At 31.5% G+C, this 9,025-nt stretch overlaps 1 protein-coding gene across 1 annotated transcript in view; it reads right to left on the reverse strand.

Moving 5' to 3' along the window:
- Positions 1 to 9,025, reverse strand: part of LOC128985782 (uncharacterized) — a 103,269-nt gene that overhangs the window by 25,958 nt on the left and 68,286 nt on the right. The gene's annotated exons all lie outside the window — the stretch shown is intronic.

The following is a 9,025-nucleotide window of genomic DNA, read 5'->3' on the forward strand; positions in this document are numbered from 1 at the left end:
TGGAACACGAAGTCCTTCATCTACTGTCTTAAGTCGTGGAAACATACCTTGCTAAAACATTACCAGATATGCAACACCAGTTGTAGTTTGTTATAAACACCGTTATCATATCTTAACAAACTATTCCTATTCAATTATAGGAATTTAAAAACAACTAATGAAAGTAAACGAAAAGGGAAAGGAACATTGCACTTATGTTTATAAAACTCAAAAAAATTCTATTTATACACGTGTGAGTCACTGTGTCGTGGGACAAAATTAAATAATATATCAGTAATTAAAACCCAATGATTATTTTATGGACACCCAAACATTCATAGAATCATTGATATAGTCACACACACACACTCGTTTAATAGGATGCAAGAAATAAAGGTTATCGCATTATATTCTGTTTTGTAAAGTCTGAATTTACTGGACACTACTCAAATTTGGTATCCAAACAAACTATTATTATATCAGCATCGGAAATAGATTTGTCTACATGGCTGGTATGGTTTAAAATGTTTTATTATATTTGTGATATTAAGTAAAAATATCAAGCTCCCTCATAAATTTATCAACATTAAAACCGTCTAGTATCAATCAGGACTGAAATCATATTACGTTTCATGATTCAATCCGCATATCCACAAACCGTAAAACCGCGCTGACCAATCAAACTTTGCCGGACAATGACGTAACACACGACAGCGTGTGAACAATCAGCTGTTTTTGCCTCAGGGTCCAAACCTACATGGACGTGAAACCATCGTCCATAGAAAATTTCCAAGCATCGCCGTCCATTCCGTCCTTTAAAATTCAAATAATAAATGTTTCCGGTATAAATATAGAAGTAGATTCTGTTGTCATAACTATTGTGTTTCTGATAAACGCACAAACTACATTGCTAGGTCTTGAACACGTTTAACGCTTAAGCTTATTGATGTTTTAACTATTTGAGGGCACATTTTAACATCCTCCATTTTGATGATGATCTTTTGAAAGTAAATATAGGTTGTTTTTTTTTGTCTCAACAAAAACAAAACTTCAAGGTTAACGTACCAATTAACTAATTATTTCCTTTGCCATAAAGCTGATTAAACTAAACAAAATGTTGATTCAGAAACAAAGGTGTGCAATCAAGTGTTTAATTAACAATAATTGTTTGTATTCTTATTTTTTACTGCAGGTACTGTATAAAGAATTACATTGTTCTCCGTGCTATAACTCCGCTCTTGAACTCAAATAATACCTTGATTTTGGGCCTTAGTGTGAAAAATATTATCAAATAAAATTTGCTCATAATGATTTAATTTTGAACTTTGTATTGCCTCAAATGGTAGACTATTTTTACTGATGGTTGATAAAAATCCAATATGTAAACCAACATTTTATTTTGTATTTATGACTGAATATAAAATGAGGGTACAAATCAAAATTGTAGGAATCCTTTCTCATCGAGGTTGTCCAAAGAGTCCTTTGGAGCACTGAACGCCTTTGAATCGGGATTTTGCGACTGGTTGAACCCTTTCATGTGAAATATAATATATAAAAAACACTACTCAGGGAACAATGAAGACTGGGACTGCGAAGTCTATAATCTCGGTTAATGTTTTTGCTCAATCGAATAGAAACAGGTTGCATGATAAAATTTATTGGCTACAGAACTCTTGAATTTTCACCCCAATACGGAAACTGGTTTAAATAACAAAAGTACAGGTTCGGTTGTTTTCTTTTTGTTTAATCTGCATTACATTTTTTTGTCATAATAAATGTGTATTCATAATTTTTTTTTACTATCGTATTATTTTAAAATTCGGTTAAACTTTTTTTCATGTTCTACTGTAAATGTATAACGAATTTAAGAGATTATTTTTCAATGAAATTGAGATTTGGCTATATATATGTAAATCCAACATGTTTTTACAGAACAGATTTTTGGCAATAACTGTGAATTTTAAATGTGCCATCTTATGAGTGTTTAGGGTACATATGACTCTTCTTTATGTTTAGAATAACCCCCTTTACCTTTTATAGCTTACATATTATTTTATTAAAGATCATATTATATCCCCAGGAGTCATTTTATAAAACTGGCATTTTATAAATAGCAAAATTTTGCTATTTGCTTTTAAAACGGTCATGATAATTTAAAAACGCAAGGCCTAATATAATTTTAATTTAATCAAAAATCCTTTGAACAAAATATTTTTTACCGACTTTATTCTACAGTAATTATAAGAATCTATAATTGTTATATAATCTTAATACATGTCAATAAAAATCGCTGGGAAAATGAAAACAGTAAACTAATTGTACATAAATGCTACCTAGTATGACTTGATAAAATATAGGTAAGGGATAGGTCATTGTCTAATAATGATTTTCTCCATAAATCCCCAACCTAAGAACACTTTTGCCAGGAATACTAAACAAAGGCTTTAATTATTCCACAATTTCCCCCTAAAGCTGACGAAGCGAAATGCAAAAGCACAGTAAAACAAAATGCACATCAAGTAATCAAGAAGATGAAACATTGATGAGCAGCACAAAACGAGGGATGAAATCTTTCAGCTGAGTTGCGTTTACACTTACAAAGAGGATCTTTATTTCTGGCCCAGTAAAACTACTTTGAAAAATAAAAATCTGATATACATTAATTAAATCCATCTTGAATGCATACATACCATATTACAATATGGTTTAATCGTGCGTTATTCTTTATTAGTGATATTGAAACTTGGTATATTTGGGATTACAATTTAATCCATAAAATGAAGATTTCATTTAATTTTTGTTGACTTCCTTATCATATTGACCATAATGTGGTCTGGGTATGCTTGTTGGTTGATTTACAATTGCCCAAGCATCTTGATTAAATAATTGTAATTGATGAGGATTGGTATATATTTAAATTGTTGAAGAAATATAAAATTAAATTATTTAAGTTTTAATGAAATTTTTGTATAACTATATTTAAATGTTCAACAAGGCCAATATATAATAATTAATTGAGGTTGAACATTAAAATTTAGATATACATATCATTATTATTTGCCAATATCTCCAATATAAGTTATATTAAAGTTTGGTCTACAATTCACTATTATTTGCATATAAACGTATTGATAGATTTATTAAAATAATTAGGTATAGCATTTATAGTAAACATCAAAAATATAAAGCCAAAACATTTTTACAATTAAAATTTGTAATAGCCATTTAAAAAATGAAAGATAACAACATGACTTAGAATAAACAAGTTCTTATCATGCGTTTCAAAATTGTTGTACACAATCTTGTGAACAATATTAAGTACAAAAGTGGTGTAAATAGCCTTGGAATTGGTTTAATCGAGGATGGTTGAAATTTGCAAGTCATCGTTTCATGTTGAAATATGAGCTTGATTATCGGTTCAATGGTTAACCGCTTGGAAATCAGTTTTCGTTTGAAATATAGCTTCAACTAAAGCAACAGATTTAGGTTACTGGGTTGTATTTGCTACTGTATCTTATATAAACGTTACTCACTCATGCGTATGGATTGTCAGAAGACAGTTTTAATTAACGTTTATTTCCGTTTAGCTTCTTTGGATTGATAGTTTCCAATTTTGAAAGCTCCCTTAAACAATCTACCCAAAAAATTGGATATAGAACCAGGTGTCTTTCGGCTACTGCTTGTCCATTGATATCGTAACTACAAATTCACAATCATTTTGTTGACATTGATATGCTCAAGCGTTACTGTACAAGGAAAACTCGCTGATACGAAGCTTCAGAAGTTTTTCATTGAATAATAAGTAAGTTACAGTATCCACAGCTAAGGCCGAAGATAATTGACACTCATTACAGTAGTGTTTTATTAAATTATTTTGTCAAATTGAACCTGATTTTTAGTAACCCTCCAGAATCAAAATATAAAACCACATAAGAATTTGTTTGTTTATTAATGAGTAATTTTTACACTATTAGGCTAGCATTTGAATTGAGAATAAAAAATAGAATAAAAACCCTTGATTTACCATTAGTTTTAGATGTTCTAATATCTCGAAACGTCTTCACTGTTGTAATGAGTTAATGGAGACTTATTACCGGGCATTAAATTATATTTGCTACCACAGGTAATAGGGTTCAACGGATAGAGCGGACGTATCAATTGGTCTCAACGCCTTTGGCGATCCTTTTCAACAGCCTTGTAACACGTATTTCCTCACAGGGAACTATTAAATACTCCACTAGTGTTTTGTTCAATTAAGTGCAGCATTGTCAAGCAACTCATTTAAGTGCTAAACGCTGTAGTTTGAGTTATAAATCCTTTGTTAGACTAAGTTTGAATAAGCTTACTTCTTTGTTTAATTTGGAAAATCGTTTATAGTTACAATTCCGAGTTTAAGGCGCATCAATTTCCTTGTATACAAAATAGTGAAATATCGTATCAATTTATATTGGTAAAACAATTATCTCTGGGTAATTATTAAACTAGTTACTACTTTTGGGGACCATTAAAACACGTATTGATCAGTATGAATTCCATTAAGGATTTTTTTAAAGACTACATAATATGAAGTTCTAAACGTCTTATTTGCTCGAAAAAAGGAGGTCACTAAGAATGATGAGCTTATAAAAAATAACAACAGGTTTGGGATTATTTGCCCAAGTGCAAACGTTAAAAAATATTTAGCTGATAATTAACTCTTTTACGGGAAAACATTTTTTTGTTTGGCATTTTATGAAGACATTTATAGAGTAATTAACCAATACAATTATAGGTTTAAAAATAATTTTATTGGTCCAGTGTGCCATTTTATTGTAAATCTATAATTTTTTTATAAATAACACAAATTTAGGATGATTCAAATGATTTTATGTATACTAACCGTTTAGAACAACTGTTAAAATATATATACATATATCTATTTTAATGTAAAAGGTTGCTGTGACGATTGAATAAATTTACAAGCCATTTTAAAAACTTTGAAATACAGTAATACATTTTTACTAATGAATATTATTTCAGTTTATCGTGCGGTTAAAAAAATGCACTCATATTCATATAAAAAAATGTTTACATGATGTCTAAAAAACTAACATAATACCGTTTAAAAGAAGCCACAAACAACAAGCATGATTTCTTGGAGAAATCACCAATAAAGACATATCTTTGAAAGGCAATCATATGGAAAGTGGTTTCCAGTTGAAAGACTTCGATAACTTTCATAACAACATCCGTATAACCTTGTTCTATTTAAACAACAGTATTTTTTATCGCATTGATTTATAATAAATCTAATAAATCTGTATAACTTAATCATACGGGGATGCTACATGTTTTTAATTATTATTCATTCAAAGTAATGTAAAACATGATTTTGTACATCAACAGAAGCTATCAATGAAATCTTCTATACGCTGTAAAATTCCATAACTATAGAGTTGAGAGTAAGGTAAATTATTCATTTTTAATTTTTGTAAAGACCTTAATTTGGCAAACGTCTTGAATTTCTTACAGATATTAGTATGGTAAGACTTATGTAAAGAATGTTATCTCAACACAAGTTTTAGAATTGTGATCCAAAATTATAGACAAATAGTTTCAGAAACATAAAATTTTTTATTCATAAGAAAAAATATAAATTCATTTTGTGATTAATTTTTGCTGTGTTTCGATCTTTAACATCCTAATCTATTACAGATTCGAGTACAATATGAGTGTTAAATAAATAATAACAAATTGTAAAATTATATTTTAAAGATTACTTAGACCTGTTTGTTTCGATATGATTTTAAATGTAAACATATTCAGAACAATTTGATAATGTTTCTGATTATACATTTTTCTGAAAACTAATGATACCCTAACAGTTTTTAGTAAATTATAATTGGTAAGTTAGACGAAAACGATTTATAAAGCGTTTTATAACAAAATGTTTATCCAATGTTTTTAATGTCTTTATTAAATTGTCATACTACGTCGTACAATGAATAGCTGCACTAATACTATTACGAATCATACGCAGGTAAACATAATATGTGGAGTGGAGGTTACGAGAGAAAATGTTCACAAGGAGTTATTTGACCTGAGGGAAAACAAAACAGCAGTCTAGGGTTATAAATCGAGGGAACCATTCACTGAGACAAGATATGGACCCAGGACATTTAAATCTACCTCTAAAGGATGATATTTGACGTGCTCTTTGTTGTTTATCACAAAAATGAATTTATAAAATCTGGTTTTATGCAGGAAAGCAATTCTATTTTTAACTAAAGTTTGTTTTTATCATCGTAATTTGAAACATACTCTGATTTAGCAGGGTCTATTGGCAATACATTTTATTTGCCATTGCAATTTACAAGTGCCGACGGTAAAAGTCTCCGGAATATTTCTCATGCAAAATATAATTTCTAATCGATTCTAAACAAAATAGTGTTTTCTTTTTACCGATCAAAATGTGTAATGACAGGATTTTTCTTTTTAAATTGAATGTAAACTCTTAAAGTATTCAATTAAACTTATGTACACCAGAAACTAATTGCACGAAGTCATTTAACAGTCACTAAGATTCCTAGCAGTTTTTTTCAATTTCATTCAAACAGTTGAAAATATTCAAGTTTTTGAATAACGAAACTTGACTCGGCTGTCCTTGTTCATTGACCTTTTAATAAATGACCCTGACTTATGAAATGCTAATCTTATTAAGTAACAAACCTCTACACCAATCATCTGACTTGAGTTCTACACTCATCTATGCATTCAGCTTAAAATATACCCCCAAATGTGAGCTACCGTCTCAAAGCATTGATACTAATTTTAATAACGAGATGTAGCGATGTCATAATGTTCCGAGCCCAAATAATCATTGGTTTATATCGTACAAATTATACTACTCAAACCTATAGAGAGTTTTATTGACTACATAACACTATGAAAGGTTGGTGTAGTAGTATAAGCCAATATGTCTTAATAATAATAAACCAATAGAAAAGTTATAATAATAGATAATAATAAACCAATGAATCGTCTAGTAGTGCTTCTAGGTTTGTTGTTATCGGTTATATTGTATATTATTGTCTTCGACAAACCCCAGTACATTCAATGAAGTAATAAATTCTAGGTAAATATCTTGGTTGTCCGATAGGATTAACAATTCTCTATGTGTATTAACACAACGTTGGTGCTTCTTTCCTTTATGAATAATATTTATTGCATAAGTAAGTTTTCACATGGAGCCAATTGCTTTTGTAAACATTGCAACACACTTTTCCTGTAAATGCAATTTTCTCTTTTATGTATTCAAAGAGAAAATTCCGTATCGTGTTTCTTTCTAAAGTTTCAGTAAGTGCTCCGAATGTAAAGAGGTGCATTTGATATTTCAATTACGTTTAGAAATACAATATTTATGTTTCTTTGGCTTCTTTATTCCGCAATGTCAAGCTGACACGAACGAGTATATTGAGTTTCCATAGATGTTTAACTAAATATTCATGTTACAATTATGTACGAGTCTTAGAAGCAAGACCGGAAACATTGTTAGCCTCGGGATGTATATTTAGTCTCGTAAATACATATGTTGTCTTATTAATCTAATAATTAGAAGTTATACATGTTAAGCAGATGCAGAATGGATTATAATGTTGTTCAAATAACAACTTATTTCTATCCGCCGTAGTTAGAAATCAGTTAAACGTGGACGCTTAAGTATCAGCGGTGTGATATGGATAAGTAATTCCATTACAATAATAATATATGAATTTTCAAACAACGCTATACACGCAATAATCACTTCCTAAAGGATTTATACAGTTATAATCGCTCTTCAAAACCGTTCGTATGTAAACCTATACTGTAAACTGTTCAAGATGGTTCTCTATGTATCTCAGCCATACAGAATAATTAATGGGAAATAAAATATTATTTCATTTCATTTCATTTCAGAATGTTACGGAGAGAGAGCTAATGGTAGAGCGCAGGCCATCAGTCCCCGAGGTCTCAGGTTCCTGCCAATCACAATAATGCCTCAAATCCTGAGTTTGAAGTGATAATTGCCGTAATTTTCTGGGCATATTATGAAGAAAGGTGACAAATATTCTAGAGCCCCGTCCTGTGTTGGGAAGGTGGGCGAAAAAAACGGTAATTGAAGCGATTTGAAACTGTGACTGCAGGACTGAATTACCAATTACTAATTACTACTGAATTGCTCTAACCACACCAACTGAACAAATAATGTGGACTACTCTTACTTGTACAATCGACTACATCTCAGCAATACAATACGTCCTCGACAGTCATATTGGTGAAGTATGTCGCAGAAAACTATAGGGCAACAACCCTAACATACATTTTACTTTAAATAAAGCAAGTCAAGGTACATCTATATAGGTTTCTATATAGGTAAACATGAAGGAGTTCTTGTTTCTAAAATAGGTGTTATATACAGGGTAAGGCTGTGTCCGTACCTTAGGGTTACGGCAAATCCCAAAGTAATTGGAGGTGATCAAGCTAGTCAAGAGGTAGAGAATGGGGCTTTAGTCTCCAAGGTACCGGGAAAAAATCCCGCAAATCACTAACGGATTTGTGTCACGACTCTCTAGGCCTAGTCTCAAGAAATGTTGAAATGGTGGGCTAGACCCTTGATGCCTAATCTCAAGAAATGTGGATACGGTGGGCTAGACCCTTGAGGCCTAATCTCAAGAGATGTGGAAACGGTAGCTAGACCCTTGAGGCCTAATCTCAAGAAATGTGGATACGGTGGGCTAGACCCTTGAGGCCTAATCTCAAGAGATGTGGAAACGGTGGGCTAGACCCTTGAGGCCTAATCTCAAGAGATGTGGAAACGGTAGCTAGACCCTTGAGGCCTAATCTCAAGAAATGTGGATACGGTGGGCTAGACCCTTGAGGCCTAATCTCAAGAGATGTGGAAACGGTGGGCTAGACCCTTGAGGCCTAATCTCAAGAAATGTAGATACAGTGGGCTAGACCCTTGAGGCCTAATCTCAAGAAATGTGGAAACGGTAGGCTAGACCCTTGAGTCCTCCGATATGGAGGT

This window comes from Macrosteles quadrilineatus, unplaced genomic scaffold (assembly GCF_028750875.1).
Source record: "Macrosteles quadrilineatus isolate MER2022 unplaced genomic scaffold, UCM_ALF_1.0 Scaffold_2__2_contigs__length_208266976, whole genome shotgun sequence".
NCBI classification, from domain to species: Eukaryota; Metazoa; Arthropoda; class Insecta; order Hemiptera; family Cicadellidae; genus Macrosteles; species Macrosteles quadrilineatus.